We start from the raw sequence: 19,138 nt of genomic DNA, 5'->3' as shown, positions 1-19,138 counted from the left end.
ATTTCTACTCAAAATTCTTGATAATAATATATACACGTGTGTGTGTGGATACAGGGGTGTGTGTGCACATAAGGGTGTGTATATGAGCTTGATCATTGTCATTATGTCACCCCTTCCCTTGTTGTCTCCCAGTTTTTTCTATCCTATCCCCACCCACAAGTTCATTTTCAACATAGTGTCCAGGGACTACCATTGCTGCATTCGCTTAGCTTTTGTCCTCAAAACAGGTTATATTAAAACAAAAACACACACACACACAAAAAAAAAAACTGGTCAGGTTTCTTTGTTTACTTATTCCAGCTTTTCAACTTAACGAAACCTAAGAATCCTAGTTCTCCATTTCTACAAGTAAGATGTTTCCTACTAGAAAATTTAAACCTTGCAAAGGTAAAACAAACAAACAAACAACAACAACAAAAAAAACATTTTGAGGTAACTGAGGAGGTTACTGACTAGTATTTACCCAGCATATGCGAGCCTGGGTTCCATCCCTAGGATGGTTCTACCTCCTACTACTGGATTTCATTAAGGGATAAACTATGTATTCATTTACTCAATAATAGAAATAATTTCAGCTTGCATCCTTAGCTGTATGAAATTCTAAGAAGTATTGCTTCCCTATCTTGATAGCTGATATTCAATGGGGCAAAAGTGTTTTGAATAATCAGGGGCAAAAATGGTAACATCTATCAATGTTTAACCATATGTCCTGAGGTTTCTGTTCTCTGAAGTCTAACATGAGAAGATTGAAATCTGATCTCTGACATGAGACGGTCAGCTCAATACCTCAGTTCAAAAAGTAAATAGGCTTTTTTCAGAGCTAATCATCTAGCCTAATCAAAATTCCAACTCTCTCCCTAAAGAAGGGAGAGAAAGGGTTATGCAGTTACTACTTTCTTCCCCCACATAGTCTAAAATAATAATAATAACAGAAATACTAGTAGCCGCAGCAGCAGGAGTAATAGTAGTAGTAATAGTAATGAGAAGTTAAGGGCAATGTATTTTTCTAGGACATACTCTGAGAAAGCCTTCTGCCATGGTTTGTTTTTTATTAGCTCATGTTAATTATACAGAGGTAGATTTCTTTGCTACATGCTTTTGAATATATTTCCAGGGCTGACATAAGCAATAATCACAATCAGTAAAACAGAAACACACTCGACATTATTGTAAATATTTGTACTTCTAACTACTTGAGACAGGGAGATCACTGAGCCCAGGTTTTTGGGCAACACAGTATGATCTTATTTAAAAAAAAAAAAAACAACCAAGTTAAACCAAACTAAAATAAATAAATAAATGAATGAATTAGTGGGAGGAAGTTCTTTCATTTCAGAAAGACTAACATCTGAAATCAAGGTGTTAACAAGGCTGATTCAACCTGAAAGCTCCAAGGGAGAATTGTTTGGAATTATCTGAGCTTCTGGTAGTGCCAGCAGTCCTAGGCATTCCTTTAAATATAGTCGCACTATTCCGTCTCTGTCATTGTGCAGCTTTCCTCGCTATGGTCTTTGTATTCACATTCAAATTTTCTGCTCCCTTCTCTTATGGAGACACCAGTCATTGGAGTAGTCCCCACCTTAAGCCAGTGTTACTTCATTCACACTTATTTATATCTGCAAAGGAACTCTTCCGATTTCCCTATATTAATCTTGAACATGGTTTGGTGACGATACAATTTAATCCACTACAGGAATTTATGTGAACAGATTGGAAGCCAGGCACAGTGGCTCATTCCTGTAATCTTAGCTACTTAGGAAGTGGCGCTCACAAGGGTTACAATTAAAGGCCCGTTCACATAAAATGTTTAAGAGAGCCTCATCTTAACCAATAGCTAAATACGATAGTAGATGCCTATCATGCCAGCTATGTGGGAAGCATAAGAAAGAATGGTAGTCCTAATCTTCCCCACCCCAAACTGTGTCCCTATTAAATATAACCCTGTATTCTTCTTCATCCCCAGCCCCTGGCAACCCCTATCCTACTTCCGTTCTTTATGGCTTCCTCCAATGTAGATACCTGGAAAACTGCACATAATATTTTCTTCTTCTGTGTGGGCTCATTTAGCAATGCATACATTTAGTATACACAATACATTTTTTTTATCCAGTAATCCATTGATAGCTAGGAGGACTTCAAATGTGGGGACTGAGATCCTGTAGCTGTGTAGGTAGAAACTAACAGGTTAACAGAGCTCTGATGTGATTGTAGACGTGATCATACTTGTACCCAGCAGATTTACTATGCCTGTGGGCAATCAGGTTATTGCACTGTTTTCATCTTGCAAAGACCTTCTGCACTGTATTAGTAATAGCATGCTGCTACTTTAACAGCTACTCTAACAACTACTTGAGATAAGTCAACTTACAATATGAAAGTTTTGTTTTGACAACTTCAACCCATGACTGGTTAGTCTCATGCTTTGGGGTCTATGTTGAGGCTGTATAGCATGCTCCGTGTGTGGATGGATTGTGTGGTAGAAGCTGCTCACCTTATGGTTAGGAAGGAAGGAGAGCAAGAGAAAGACTCGGCTCGCAAAGCTCTTTCAATGACCTAATACCTTCCATTGTCTTCCATTCCTAAAGTTTCCACTGTCTCCATCAAGCTTTAAACCTGTAACAAATGAACCTTAGGGTACCCTTTTCCGAGGGGAATTGCAGCAATAGCTGAGGAAATATTACTCAGCTACCTAAATCACAGTAGGAGTTGTCTCCTTTGCCCCAAACCTGATAACTGGATGTCAGTTTTCTCTCAACCCTTTTAGTGACCCCTTTTCTTAGCCCCACAAGCAAAAATGAGGGTCATCTCATTCCATCAGAAGAAAATCTGGATTGAACTCATCTCTCTTCTGTCTTTAGATTTCTCACTTCTCTTTATGAACCAGGCCTCATTTAAGACAGAAAGAAATGCATCAAATTTATTCAAAAACAAGTAAATATCAATAGTTATATAGAATTCACAAATAGCCCTACTGGGCTAGGGTATGAGCAAGTTATAGAATGCCAGGCCAGCAGAAGGTCCAGAGTTCAAACTTCAGTATTCCCAATATGCATATGCATACCTAATTCTTCACCATAGCCCATGTGACTGATACTAGAGGAGATTTCTGTGTGTGTAGGGCAGAGCCAAGGTGCTTTGGCTAGAAAAACATGAGTCTCTCACTCTCCCTGAAAATGAACTATGAAAGCCCTGGTGGTTGCCAACTACTTGAGATGTGTTTTTGTTACCTCCTTGCTGCAATATTATTACCAAGATGAAAGAAAAATTGACTAGATAATTGCAAAGAATTTTAAAGAGAACAAGTAGGCTTTGAAAATTGCTTAATTAGACAATTAAGAAGTTGAAATGTTATTGTTGGGGGATGATATATGAATTCTATTAGGGTGGAACAACTCACATCTCCAGTGCCCAAAGGCATGTTGAAAAACAAAGCAAACTTTAAAATAATCACATAGAAAAATACAACAGAGGAAGTAGAGAGGTGGCTGAAGTGGTAGTATATGAGTCTTGGGCAAAAAAGCCAAGCCATGTGAAAGTTCAAGGCCCTGAATTCAAGCCCTATGAAAAACCAAAAAACAACAGCACGTAAATTTTATAGATGTGATATCTACCAGACAGAATTTTCCTTTTTTTTTTTTTTTGGTGCAGGTTCTGGAGCTGGAACTGGGCACTGTCCCTGACATCTTATGCTCAAGGCTACCATTTTACACTTGAGCCACACCTTCACTTCTGGCGTGTGTGTGTGCGTGCGTGTGTGTGTGTGTGTGTGTGTGTGTGTGTTTAGTTACAGATAAGGGGCTAAGAATCTCATGAACTTTACTGCCCAGACTGTTTTGAATGAAGATCCTCATCTCAGCCTCCTGTGTAGCTAGGATGACAGGGGTGAGCCATCAGCATAATTCTTGTTTAAATTCATTTTCTTTGCTGTCGCCTCTAAAAAATTTGAAATAGGATAGGGAAGGGGGAAAACAAGATGAGGGGCAGGGGTGGGGGGCAGGGAAATGGGGACCAAAACATGAGAAAGGGTATCAATGTGTGTGAAGTAATGCACCTTCTATCTGGTGAATATAATGTAACCCTTCTATTAATTACAATAAAAGTTATATATAAAAAAAGAAATACACAAAGACTAGAGTTAGAGTAGTACATGGAAAGCAAAAACTAGCATCTCATACACACGGTGGGGCTGTAAGGACGCAAGCCTAGATTTTACAAGGTATAGCCCAGGGATGCTTTTCTTCCTTTCCCAAAGCACAGTGGATTTTGTCTGCTGGAGGTTCTCCTCGCTCTAGAGGGAGCCCAAGGAAGCTGCCTACTGGGGACCTCCTGCTGCACCTGCATGGCAGGAGGCTGACAGCGCTGGCCTGGTGCATTACCCACCCTAGTTAGGTGCCAAGCAAGGTGCCCAGGACAAGACAGGCAGACCCTCATGCCTAGGTCTCCCCAGGGTGCATACTAAGTAGCACCTATCTCCCTCTGTCTCTGGTTTCCACCAACCCCACAGTATCACCAGTATACAGGTTCATAGCACAGAGCACCAGAAATGGCAAAGAAGTTGTGTGAGCAGATCCTTGCTGCAGCATCTTCTAAACTTGCATTGCCCAGCTCCTTTCGGTGAATAAGCAGGGTGACTAACCAGACATGCAGAGGACTCCACCTTACACTGGCCATGTGACCTACATGTCACACGCTCACAGGGCTCACAGAACTCTGTTATTTCTACAGCTTGGAGCTGGTGCTTCAGGACTAAAAATAAACACCCACTTCCCTCGGGGGCATTGGGATTTATTCCATTTGAATTGCACGGATTGTTTTCATTCCTAGGTATCTGAAGTTTTGAAGGCCTCCATGTGCCTTTCAGCTCTATGCTTGTGTGTGTTGAGGGACCAAGTCGATCCTATGGCAACCATAACAAAACAAGATCAGGTCTCCTCTGGGGTCGGGAAGGAAGCCTGCTAAGGAGGCCAGGCGCTGGCGTCATGGGCGGGGATCTCCATTTAGGGCTGGGAAAGGAGGGCTTGGCTAGGAGGAGATGAAGAAAAGCCAGCAGGACAATAATGCTGAAATTTAGTGTGCAAACTCTGCTGAAATTGTTTGACAATGGACCCTTCTCAATTGGGTTTGGGGGAAATAGGAATTCAGAGCTAGTATTTATTCCATATGACTTCATGTGATTTATTTCATATCCTTAATGGTACATATACATAATGTAGTGCATAGAATGCAAAATGTATTCATAATGAGATATGTGTTCTACACAATTATGTAGTGTTCCATTTATTCTGGAACTTACTATTTCATAGACTTTTGGAAAATATATGCGCACCAAATACTTTGAAATTTATCTTGATTTTGTATTAGATGATGAGCTGAGCTCAATTCAAGATCACTCTGGAGCTTCTCTGACAAGATAGGGAATCTCCCACTGGGGTGCCATATGAGGCCCACAAAACCATTTGGGGACAGACAGACATGTGTGCTCTCATATGCTATTTGTTAGCTGTCAGCTTGCCACTATTGATAATTTTATATGGCCCCTGATTATGTTAGGTATATCCAAATGGCCTGCGGCAGACAAAAGGATCACAATTCAACTTTCTGTAACAACTTTTTAAAGTATATAATAGAACTCACTTTTTAAATCTTAGAGGTGCATGTGCACGCGCGCGTGTATGTGTGTGTGTGTGTGCATGAGTGCATACATGTGTGTACCAATCCTAGGGCTTGAACTCAGGGCCTGCATGCTGTCTCTGAGTTTTTATGCTCAAGGCCAACACTTTACTACTTGGAAGACAGCTCCACTTTTATCCTTTTGAAAGTTACTTGGAGATAAGACTCCCATGAACTTTCCTGTCATGCTCAGATATCAGCCTTCTCAGTAGCTAGGATAAGCATCCAGCTTTTTTAGAGCAATTTTTTTATGTAATTTGTTTTATTATTAGGTCTGAGAAGGGACTAGAGCTGGATACCTGATGCTTTCTCTCATTGGCTAACACTCTACCAACTGAGCCATGCCTCCAACCCCTATACGAGTTTTAAGTTCACAGAAAAATTGACTAGCATAGAGATTTCCAAGATACACTCCCGATGCTCATCCCTTATCAATATTTCTCCACCAGAACAACTGTTAAGCCCACACTAACACATTAGCATCACTCAAAGCATATGGTTTACGTTAGGGTTCACGCTTGTGCTATCAATCTACCCATATGCATCATGATACTGCCATACATAGTAGTTTCACTTCTCTAAACATTCTTTGTACTCTGCCTATTCTTCCCTCCCTCTTCCCTAATACCTATCATTAATGATCTTTTTTATTGCCTCTACAGTTTTCCTTTCCGATAGGTCACATAGTTGAAATCATCAGCCTTTGCAAATTGTCTTCTTTCACATCGCAATGTGTGTTTATATTTTAAAATGTCCTCCATGGCTTTTCATGGCTTGATGGCTCACTTCCTTTTTATAATGCTGGTTCTGGGGTTTGAAGGTAGGGTCTAGATGCTGTCCTTGAACTTTTTTTTCATTCTGAAGGATAGCCTCTACTACTTGGGCCACAGCTCTGCTTCTGGGTTCTTATGGTGGTCAATTGGAGATGAGATTCTCTGAGACTTTGCTTTTCAGGCTGGCTTTGAATAGCAGTCCTCAACTCTCAGGCTCCTGAGTAGCCAGGGTTACAGGCATGAGCCACTGGTGCCTTACCAACTTGCTTATTATACTAATAATATTTCACTGCCTGGGTATGCCACAATTTATCCTTTCACATATTGAAGGGTAGCTTGGCTTCCAACTTTTATAATCATAAGCATAGCTTCTATCAGTGACCTAATTTTCAACTGAGTACTTTTAAAAAACTGAACAATGTCCTAATAAGACTTTAAGGGGAATAGAAAAGAAAGGTAATTAACAATAATGTATTATGAGGGCAGAGAAGAAACATAACCTAGCACATATATACTCATTCTGATATGTAGAGTCACCATGAAAGTGACACCTGCAGATATCTCCTATAGATAGTCAAAATGTTTCAAATCAGCAATGAGATTTTTCTGAAATGGCCAACAACTTAGTAAAGACAATTTTGTGTCTTTAGAACTATAGATAAATTCACAAAAATTCACTGTATGTTAAAATCAAGCAAATTATATTTTTGCTTAAAGTTGGATTCAAGGCCCAGATAATCATAAATAAATTTCATTTTTTGACATAACCATAATCCTGTACAAAAAAACATTTTGTTCAACTTTTCACAAAAAAACACCTCTGTGAGGACATCTGTCCAATATCCATCTGTTTATTCTCTGATGCAACCCTCTTTATTGATCCTTGTGGCTACAGATTGTTGTTTCAAAGTACCTTACATAACCCTCCTTATTTAATCTTTAAAAACTTATGAAACTGAGAGAACTATTTTATGGCAACAGTGCTTCCAGAATATTATGATAAAAATATACTATTCATTTGTAAACTAGGTACAAAACTGGGCCTGTACATGTCAGGTAAATGCTGTACTTTTGAACCATATCCCAGTCCTGGGGCTTGAACTCAGTGCCTGAGCACTGTCCTTAGGCTTTCCTCCAGGCTAGTGCTCTACCACTTGATCCATAGCACCACTTCTGGCTTTTCTATGTATGTGGTACTGAGGAATCGAACCTGGGTCTTCATGCATGCTAGGCAAGCACTCTACCACTAGGCTATCCTCCCAGCCCTCTGCTGCCATTTATATAACTGGTCTTAAAGACAGAACTTGGGCTCCAACAGTATCAGAATTTTTTTTACTTGAGATTTGAATCAAAGAAAGAAAGAAAGACAAATTGCCGAAAATCCAAAGTTATAAACTGACTGGGATGAAAAGGAAGTTATTTTCTAGTCCCTGGCTCTGAAGGCAAGGACTGAAATGAGCAGTTAATTCATAGACAGAAAGAGCCCAGCCTTGAGTATTTGTAGGCACTCAGTAACTGCAGCTGGTGACCAGTCTGGGGGCTGCCTTAGGTTTTCACTCATGAGGAGTAACACCAATACCAAGTCTTGAGAAGCAATGAGCTCAATGAAATGAGAAAAATGAGGTAGAGTGTTCTCAGCTTTTCCATTTCCTAACAGCTGCCTATCTACAGCAACCCTGTCAACATGGATAAAGCACCAACATCCCTTCAGAGGGACTAAGGACCACTTGTTTGCCTGCAAATACCATGACTCACAGACAGATCCTATAGATCTATCTTCAGCATGCAAAATGAAGACATGCAGGGAAAGCAGGTATGCTGGATTGAGGAGGAAGAGAGGGGACAGTAATTCCCAATTCTGGCTTCATATTGGGACCACTTGGGGGCATCTATTTAAAAAAAAAACATAGATGGCTCGGACTGTGACTTAGTTGTAGAGTGCTTGCCTATCAGGCATGAAGCCTTGAGTTCAATTCCTCAGTACCAACCACATAGACAGAAAAAGCTGGAAGTGGTGCTGTCGGTCAAGTGGTAGAATGCTAGCCTTGACCAAAAGAAGCTCAAGGACAGTGTTCAGACTCTGAATTCAAACCCCAGGATTGGAAAAAAAACAAAACCATTCTTATTGTGTTCTTCTGAAAAACTGTCACAGATTCTATTAGTTTTACACCTTGATTATAAGGATGGATATAGATATAGGCATATATAGAAATATGTATGTATGTATGTATGTATGTATGTATCTATCTATCTATCTATCTATCTATCTATCTTTCTATCCCTAGGAAGAGTATTGTGAGAATAACTTTTAAATTTCTATTGTTTTCCTTCTCCTAAATCTGTGTTCAAGACCCACACAATATTGAATTAAAAGCAAGGTAATTATGCATTTATTGCAGTTTCATAATATTGAATGGGTCAACACATTTTCATTTCAATGGTAATCTCTTTTTTTCTGTCTCCATCTTTGACCTATACAAGATGTCTAAATGAAAATGGAGTCACTTCTATCAACCTTAAAACAAAGCAAAACAAAACAAAAAAACAACTAAAGTAAGAAAGTTGTGAGGATGGAATCTCCTGCATGCTTGAGACTAATAAGAGCTATTCACAGAAAAACTTTGCCAGAACATATCTTTGCAGAAAGACCACCACAACTTTACAAAAACATTGGGCTGGGGTGTCTCTCATGTGATAGAATGCCCTGAGTTCAAACTTCAGGAAACATAAAAAAAAAGAAGGAAAAATGTTTTGCAATGACATTTTCTAACAACTGTTTAATCTTGAACTGATGTAACCCTTGTCATTGATTCTTGTAGCCAAAGTTTCTTTGAAAAATCTTATATAATCCACCTCAATTCCCCTTTAAAAACCTCCTCAATCTGAATATGCAGATGTTACTTATTTTCCCCTGGGACTAGTTTAGAACCATCCTTCTAACCTCTGCCACCCAAAGTAGTTGGGGTTACAGGAATTCATTATTAACCTCTGTGCCATGTAGTCTGACTGTAGCTAGCTTAACTTATAATAATATCTACCCATCATGGTATTCTGACTTCTGTGTCAGCAATTTGTAAAACCTAATCAGAATCTGGGGGAAGGTTAACTCAGTGGTGGAACGTGTGTTTAGCACATGTGAAGCCTTGGGGTCAGATCTCAGCATCAAAGGAAAGAACTAACAAACAAAATGCTCAATATTCTTATGTACAATTACACTTGAGAACATTTGTCTTGCAACCAGAAGACAGTCTTGAAATACTAATGTGTTATCACTGGGGTGTCTTGAAAGACTAATGGCTTATCACTGAGGTGTCAAATGAGACGAGCACGAAGGTAGCAATCGCTGAGCTGGCACTGGACAGGAAGTACTCAGGAAGCACCTGCCCTCATCACCCTTACGGTCATTTTTTTGAACAGAATAAAAATAGGGGATTAAAGATTCATACACAGTCTTTTTGCCTCCAAAGATGTGCACATTCTAAAATGTTTGTATTTAGATTGTATATTTCAAGATGATTTTGTTTTCCTCAAGAACTTTTCCTTTGAAACTAGGCTAATGGAGGGAATTTAATAGAATTTATAGTGCCCATAATTGGATCTGTCCCAGATCCAGTTTTGACATTCCCAGCCTTCAACCTCTGGCTCTTGTTAATCCTCTTTCACAGAATTCCATGTTTTTAATTAATTAATCTCTCAACAAACAGAAAGAAAGAAAGAAAGAAAGAAAGAAAGAAAGAAAGAAAGAAAGAAAGAAAGAAAGGAAAGAAAGAAAGAAAAGAAAGAAAGAAAAGAAAGAAAGAGAAAGAGGTGGGGGGAGAGAGAGAAAGAGAAATAGAGAGAGAAAGGAAGCCCAGTGTTGGTAGCTCATACCTGTAATCCTGACTGCTTGGGAAGCTGAAAGCAGGGGGATCATGGCTTGAGGACAGCCTGGGGGTGGGGGAACATCAAGACCAGTCCAGTCAGAGCAGTCACAAGACACTTTCTCAACCCATAGCTAGGTGTTATGGTACAAACCTGCCTTCCCAGACCTTGTGGAAGGCTGAGATTGGAAGGATCTCCATAGACTAGCCTGGGCAGAAAAGGCCTAGAGACCGATGGTTGTGGGTATAAGCAATGAAGGAAAGTCTAAAAGTAGCTCAGGTAACTTGCCTGGGGAAGTAACCCTGTCCTAAAAATGACAAGTGAGAAACAGTTCTGGAGGCATGGCTCAGCAATAGGTCAGTTCTGGAACTCAAAACTTGGGAGAAGAGAAGGAAAAGGATGAGGAGGGGAGGGGCAGAAGCAGTAGAAACAAGTGCTTTTGGCCAGCATCATGGAAAGAAAGCAAATCCTCCAAATATCAGAACCTGAAAAAGACCTAAGACAGTAGTGATAAATGCCCCTCCCTGGAGGATACAAAGAGGCGACAGCTAGGTTGGAGAACAAGTGTAGAACAACATTCAGAACAAAGCTTCATTCCCAATGGAGAAGTAGACCTGCAGACTTTTCCATAAGGGAGAAAGGAACCCTTAAGATCTTTAACCCATGTCATTTGTAACCTTTTTATTATAGCAGCTTGACTAATACTGTAACAACACATGCAGTTTTAACTTACCTGATTTTTTTTTAAACATACACAAATACCTTTTTTGGGGGGATGGGGTCAGATATAGGTGCTTGAACTCAAGGGACTTGCATGGAGTCAGCTTACTACTCAAGTCATACTTTCAGCCAAGATTTTTTGCTGGTTGTTTTGTTTAAATTTCATGGACTTACTTGCCTGAGTTTGTTTCAAATAAAGATGTTCTGAGCTCCCCTTCCTAAGTATGTAAGTTTATAGGAGTGAGGTACTGCTGTACAGGAAATGTCATTATTTAAAGGTAAGGATATGAGAATCCAACAATTTGTGGAGAATTATTACTATAATAACTATACAAAGTCACTCCCAGGAGATCATTGCAGATCCATACATGAATTCATTTCAACAAAGGTTTTATATAGTCAACTTCTTTGAAGCTGATATTAAAACAATGAAAATATAATGTATACTAGATCTAATTTGAGCTGTTATTCATTGATAATAAATACCATCTGTTGTGTATAAGAAAAATCTATACTTAGAGGATTAAAATTTGTCCTCACAAATCATAAGAGAAATAAAACACAGTAATTATAATTAATCAATTTTATGTTAATACCCTAAACAAAAATTACATTAAATCTGAAGCAGGCAATTTGTTTCCTTCTAGCATAGGTTTTAAAATTTTACTGATATTTTAATATGTATTTGATCCTCAAAGTACCACATAAATGTCTTTTGAATTAATTTGCTTGTAACTCATGTTTTACCATATAACTAATTTAAATTAATAACATGTGTTATGGACGAATGGGGGAAACTGAATGTGTCTCTTAAATATTACTAAGTATTGTACAAAGTGAATTTATAATAAATAAAAATGTGCTTATAGGCAAAAACATGACTTCATTTTGTGATCTGAAACAATAATGCAATTACTTGTCAGATTCCCTTCCTGAATACTGGTAATTCTGGTTTGGACTGCCAATGTCTTCAAATGTTCATCTTTTGGCTTAGTGCCCAGCTAATGTCGGTATTAGGTTGCAGAGCAGCTTTTGGGAGGTGAGGTCTGAAGGAAGTAATTTAGGTTATCAGGAGCATGCCCTGACAGCAAATGGTAACCCCTCAGTCCCTTTTGTCTCTCTTTTTGTACTTCCTGGAGGCCATGGTATGACTAGCTCTGTTCTGTCATATGCTTACTGCCCCATCATAGACCTAAAAGCCATGGAGCCAGATGACCACAGCTTTAAAACCACTCAACTTGTCATCCAAAGTAATTTATTTTTCTTCTTATGATTTGTTTATCTCAGGCATTTTGTCACAGAAATAAAAGCTGACTCACATACTGGGCTACACTACAAAATAGATTTACAGATAAATAAGGATTTGGAATAACAAACACACAAGCCCATCAACATGTTGGGAACAAGAAAGAGTTGGTACTCCATAGAGCCAATCTGTCAAGAGAATGTTGGCCTTTGCTCTTAGCTCCTGGAAGGCTTGTTCTGCCTAAAACCAGTATCTTCACATGGGGGCCTAGGCCATACCATAGAGCCTATGTTATTTATGTAATCCAGTATCAGATCCACATCCAGATTACTGAGAAAATGTTTATCATGCATGTGGTCTTATCTACCTAACGGCCCCAATAAAAGCACAGGATATCAAGGCTCTGGTGAACTTCTCTGGTTGGTATGACTCCATTGTAATCGTCATGCATCATACCTGGAAAGATCTAGTAACCTCTGATGCCTCCACTAGAAAGTGTTGCTTACACTCAGAATTCTCTTGAACTCTGCCTATATGTCTCTTCCCTGTGTTCCTTTAAGCTGTACTCTTGAGTAGCAATAAATCAAAGTATGTCAATTTGTTTTTTTTATCTTCTTAATAAATTATTTAAAATGGCTGTGGTCTTGAGGACCTTTCAACTTGCAGTAGGTGTCAAAAGTGAGCATGTTCTTGGGGATACTTGGCTTCTAGTCCTGCCTACCACTAATCCAAATAATCATTTGCTCTGTAGTTGCATCCAGGCCAAACAAGATTGTTGGTTCTCCTAGTGCTATGACTTTCTTGTTTTCTTTGCATATTTCCCTGTCCTCTCACTTTAGGACTCATCCATCAGTGGGGGAAAGGGGAAAGCCCATGTTCTATCAGCTCCATCAGTGGCAGTAGCTGTCATGCAACGGGGATTCAGACCTCCCAATGACACTGGGTCAGGATATTTAGTGGCTTCATCCAGGGATCTAGCATCTTCTAACCTCTGGGTGGTAATCTGCTTCTCCCTTTTGCCCTTCCAACTTTTCATGTCAACTTCATCATCATTCCCTGAATTTTTTTCACTGCTTTCTGTTCTGTTAAAAGGACATTGAATGATTCAGATTCTCTATCCATGGAAAGTTAATAATGATAATAATAATAATAATAATATATTATCTGTCATTGAGCTATTATGATAACCTATTATTTACTGGTTGTTAAGTTCTTCAAGGCTAATAATCACCAAATCTCATAGTATTGTGAACCTGTAAAGAAGGGTATTGTCATAAGAAAACAAGTATATCATGATACATTTCATAAAGACAAGTTGTCCTATGGTTCCAGCTATGTATTCTCTGTAGTCATGATGAAGCAGTATGGCTTGGCTACCTGGTTTTTGTTTTGTTTCACTAGAGAGCCAGTTTTATTGTGTAGCCAAGGTGAGTCTTGAGTCCTGGGATGATAGGAGTTAGTGCACCACCATGTTGAGCTTGGATGGCTATTAAGAGCTGTAGGTCTGTAGTCAAATCCTAGCTCCAGCATTTCATCGCTGCACAATCACAAGTAAGGGGTCTGGTCTCTCAGTGCCTCATCTTCTCATCTATAAAACAGGGTTAACAGTAGACATACCTCACATATACTCAAAAAGCAGGATTCATGGGACACCATAAGGACGAGCTTTTATTTATTCAAAATTCAAAATTTATTCAGTTGAAGAACTACTTCTCTACCCATAAATGAAAAAAAAATCAAGTGGTTTCATTATACTTCTGATTATCTGTAAATAATTAAAATTTTCTAAAGCCACTTTAAATTGTACAATCGTCATATTGATATTTAGGATGTCAGGTCCCCTATAAAAAATAAAAAAGCTTATGTGGCTGAGGGGCATAGCTCGGAGAAGACCCTGAGTTCAAGTCCAATAATAATAATAATAATAACAGTAGTAGGAGTAATAATATTAGCTTTTGATTTCACTCAGGTTCCCTGTCTAGGGTCTTCTGAAGAGAAACCAGGTTTGGGGATACGATATCCTCTATTTCTTCACCTTAAGCCACCAAGCTTAGCTGGGTGCCTATAAGCCTAGCTACTCAGGAGGCGAAGATTTGAGGGTCAGGGTTTCAAGTCAGCCTGGGCAGGAAAGTCTATGAGCCTTTTCACTTCATTTAACCACCAGAAAAACAGAAGTGGAGCTGTAGCTTAACTAGTTTGAGCAAAAATAGTAAGCAACAGCACTCAGACCCTAAGTTCAAGGTCCTGCAGTCAAGACTGAGTACCAGCACATGTGTGTGCACGTGTGTGTGTACACATGCACACGTGCACGCACACACATACACCACATGATCTCCATGATTGTTCTCCCAATTTGGAAAACAGAGCTTCTTTTTGGTTGAATTGGGAGGAAAAGCAAAGTGGGTAAGAAACTTCCTGTACGATGATGCAGTGGAAGATGGCATCTGACCTTTTGGCTTGTCAATATTTAAAGGTGCCAGTATTCCTGGCACTTCAGATTTCTTCCCTCTCCCTAGCACTGCAGTCTGCCCACCATACTTCTCACATTGAAGGCAATGTTGATTATTTTCTTCTTGCTGCTCATTGGTTGCTATCTAAGCATTTCTCTGTGCAAGCATACCTATGCATACAGTTATCCACACAGAACAGAATCTGTATTGCAATGTTCCTCCAGGTAGCGCCTTGTCTGGGGTTGGAGAAGGCTCCAAGCTGCTAGGCATTGGTGGCTCACGCTTGTCACCCTCAGCTACTCAGAAGGCTGAGCTCTGAGGATCCAGATTCCAATCAGCAAAAAGCTGAAAGTAGGGGCCAGGAGTTTGGCCTAGGGACAGAGTGCCTGCCTAGTATGCATGAAGGCCCTGGTTCAATTCCTCGATACCACATACATGGAAAAAGCCAGAAGTGATGTCATATCTCAAGTGGTAGAGCTCTAGCCTTGAGAAAGCCCAAGGACAGTGCCTAGGCCCTGAGTTCAAGCCCCAGCACTGGCAAATAATAGCTGAAAGTAGAGATGTGGCATAAGTGTTAGAGTACTGAAAAAAAGCAATCTCAGCATTCAAGCTTCAGTATTAGAGAGAGGGAGAGAGAGAGGAAAAGAGGGAGGAAGAAGGAAGGAAGGAAGGAAGCAAGGAAGGAAGGAAGGAAGGAAGGAAGGAGGGAGGGAGGGAGGGAGGGAGGGAGGAAGGGAAGGAAGGAAGGAAGGAAGGAAGGAAGGAAGGAAGGAAGGAAGGAAGGAAGGAAGGAAGGAAGGAAGGAAGGAAGAGAAGGAGGAGGAGAAGGAGGAGGAGGAGGAGGAGGAGGAGGAGGAGAAAGAGGAAGAGGTGGCGGCTCCAGGTCAGCCTCCCCTTCCTTGAGTCCACAGTGAGTGGATTCTTTCTCTCAACAGACTTTGTGAACACAAGCTGATCTCATAGCAGCAATAAACCTCCTTCACTTGCTACTATTATCTAGGCTCTGTCCTTTTCTCTTCCTCGAGGTCCTTTTGGTACAAATCAGGTAGCAATTAACTGTGCTTTTTCACAGCAGGAGACACCAATCAAGCCTTCCAGGATCCTAGAGAAGCAGTTCTTGCCTAGAGATGGAGAAGCAAGCATACCTCCACATTCTACTGACACCCACCAGACAGGGGTCTTTTACAGCCTTTTTTACAGTCTTTCTGAACATATTGTTCTTTCAATCAAAATCCTTTTATAGGCAGGCATATGCTATATTATGATGTTTCTGTTAACATGAGCTGCTTATACAACCTGTTTTGTGAGATTATAATGACATAGTGACATCCATGCATCATAAGTTGCTCGCGTGTTTGTGGTATGAAAAACCTGATTACACACACCATCTAGAAGCAGGTGTTTGGCTCAAGTGGTAGAGTGCTAGCCTTGGGCATAAAAGCTCTGGGACAGTGCCAAGGCCCCAAGTTCAAGCTCCAAGGCTGGCACACAAAAAAGTGAAGATGGGCTTGAAATGCAGCTTAGTGGTAGAGTGCTTGCCTAGCATGCCTGAAGCCTTGGGTTTGATTCCTCAGAACCACAGAAGCAGAAGACCCAGTGGCTTAGGTGGCTCAAATGGTGGAGTATTAGCCTTGAAAAAAAAAGGCACTCGGGGATAGTACTCTAAATTCAAGCTCCAGGATGAAGAAGGAAGAAAAAGAGGAGGAGTAGGAGGAGGAGGGGGAGGGGAGGGGAGGGGGAGGGGGTGGGGAAGGAGGAGGAGGAGAAATAGCATGTAAGGTTGATCATGTACAGTGTATAATGCTTGTTGATAATAATAATGAATGATGAATAATGTTACTAATTTGTATATTTACTCCATTACACCTTATATATTTTAAAATGTATAGCCATCTGGAGCAATGAACTTATATTTCATTTGATATTTGCATGATGATGAATTCTTCTAAACAATTTCTGAGAAAGTGTTCTATTGTTAAGTGAAGCTTGACAGCACTTCACTCAGTTGAAGGCGTTAAAGATTGTGTCATGAGTTTGCAAATCCTATTTGTAAGCTCTCTGGAGTAACTATTCTGAAACACCAGTTGGTATTTAATGTCTGTTGTCTTCCTGACTTAAAACCGTGAAAGCAAGAGTCCCATTTTTTTCTACCTCTTATATGTACAACAAACAAAAGGAATCTTGGAGGGAGTAGGATTGAACATGCCTGTTCTTGTGCTTGCATGTCATTGGAGGGGGAGGTGGGGGAGGCTGCTGGAAACTTTAGCATCAGCATCTTCAATGTAGACATTCCCAAGCCAAGGAATGATGATTCATTCTGCAGCTTTACAATGGTGAGGACGTGTACCAACACAACTATTGCTTTTCTTTAATAGTGTACTTGTAGCATTGTGAAATTACGTAGGTATTTGATACTTAAAAAGGAACTAACCTTGGATGAATCTAGAGCAAATCATGTTGAGTGAGACAAGTCAAGACCAAAGGAACGGTGCATGGTATCCTTAATATGTGGCTATTAGATCCAAACAGTACAAGAGTGAGGACTCGGGCGGGGAGTTTGGCGTAATGGTAGAGTGCTTGCCTAGCATGCATGAAGACCCGGGTTCGATTCCTCGGTACCACATACATAGAAAAAAAAAGCCAGAAGTGGTGCTGAGGCTCAAGTGGTAGAGTGCTAGCCTTGAGAAAGTCCAAGGATGGTGCTCAGGCCCTGAACTCAAGCCCAGGACTGGCAAAAAAAAAAAAAAAAAAAAAAAAAAAGAGCGAGGACTCAATATTTGCATATCCAATGCTATGGACATGGTATTGGAAATATAAACACAACTACATAGACATAAAAACCTATGACTCTATAGATATGTTTTATTTCATAAATTAATATGTATCTATGATATACAAACCCTTAGCCTAATTTTGATTATGTTCTAAAAACTAAGTGCCAATAATTGTACATAGAGATTCCCTTCTTGAACCCTTGTTTGTTAAACATGTCATTTGAAATATGATGTAAAAATCAATGTTAATAAATTCTTTAATAAAAAAGGAACTAACCTCTGTTAGTTTGTTTGATCCAACAATTGTTGCAAGCATGTTTAAGGTTGATGAGTGCTTTATTGCTTTATGATATTTTCAAGTTACAGTTTATAACTGGATTCAAAGCCAAGGAACAAATGTATTGTCATGAATCTTCCAGTTTTCTATCTGGACAGGGACAATTCTGGCTACTGCATTCTGGGAGCTCAGCTGGGGTAAGAGGAGCTTAGAAGCTGATCTCTTTTTTTTTTGCCAGTCCTGGGGCTTGAACTCAGGACCTGCACACTGTCCTTGGGCTTTCTCAAGGCTAGCACTCTATCACTTGAGCCACTGCACCACTTCTGGCTTTTTCTCTGTATGTGGTACTGAAGAATCAAACCCAGGTCTTCATGCATGCCAGACAAGTACTCTACCATTAGGCCAAACTACTGGCCATGATCTCTTAATCTTTATGGAGAATAAACATTTCTGATTTCATACAGCTCTCACCCTGATTCTTACCTTAAGCTTTTTGTCCTCCTCTGGGAAGTAACCCAAGATATGTTCTGTGAAATACTTAAAAAGCCCAGCGACTCCACCTTTTGAAGACTTTTTAGAATGTATGCATTACTGGTTTTTAGCTTTCTCACATCAGCTTGTAATTCTGTTTTACAGATTTCTGATTTCTGTTGTTACTGTTGTCTCCTGTCTTATCTAGTTCCATGTGGGTTCAGATCTTAAAATAAAACACTTATTTTTATGGGATTTGAGAAAGAACAAAATTAAATTGCAATTAAATGCAATTATACCAATCACTTTAACTTGAAAAGTCAAAATATCTACTTTTTTGTAAGGTCTAGTGTTGTAAAGCCTTCTCTTTATGCATATATCTGTAGCAGAATGAATTCTATCCTTTCAAAGATTTGGAGTATAGCATGAAATGAAATGTATTCTAATCTGTGTTTATGTGTGCCTTTTTTCTCCAGGAAATATAAGAAACCTAACACATCAATATCATGTATTATTTTAGTTTTACTTATGTCACCTAGCATAATGAACATTGAATAAATGTTTGTGATGCAAAGCTATGTATTATTGATACACATTTGTGAAACTCAAGTTCATTCACTTATATTTCCTACTATCTTAAAATAATGAAAATCTCCATATTAATTTCTTACCCCTCAAATTGGAACTGGAAATCTGTTACCTCCTTTATTACTACTTTCTCTCCTTTGTACATCAAATAGAGCAAATTTTTCATCGACTGCCCTCTGGTGGCACTTCAAGAAATACACTTATTCAACCAGATAACCAATGAACCTCAATACATCTCCCTATTTGAGAATACATTTCTTCTCTCCCCTCCCCCCACCACAATGTGTTCAAGGCATAAGTCAGGCATA

The sequence above is a fragment of the Megascapheus bottae genome, chromosome 20 (genome assembly GCF_031878675.1).
Source record: "Megascapheus bottae isolate mThoBot1 chromosome 20, mThoBot2.hap1, whole genome shotgun sequence".
Classification (NCBI taxonomy): Eukaryota; Metazoa; Chordata; class Mammalia; order Rodentia; family Geomyidae; genus Megascapheus; species Megascapheus bottae.
The sequence above is the reverse complement of the archived record's forward strand: the minus strand, read 5'-3'. Positions refer to the sequence as shown.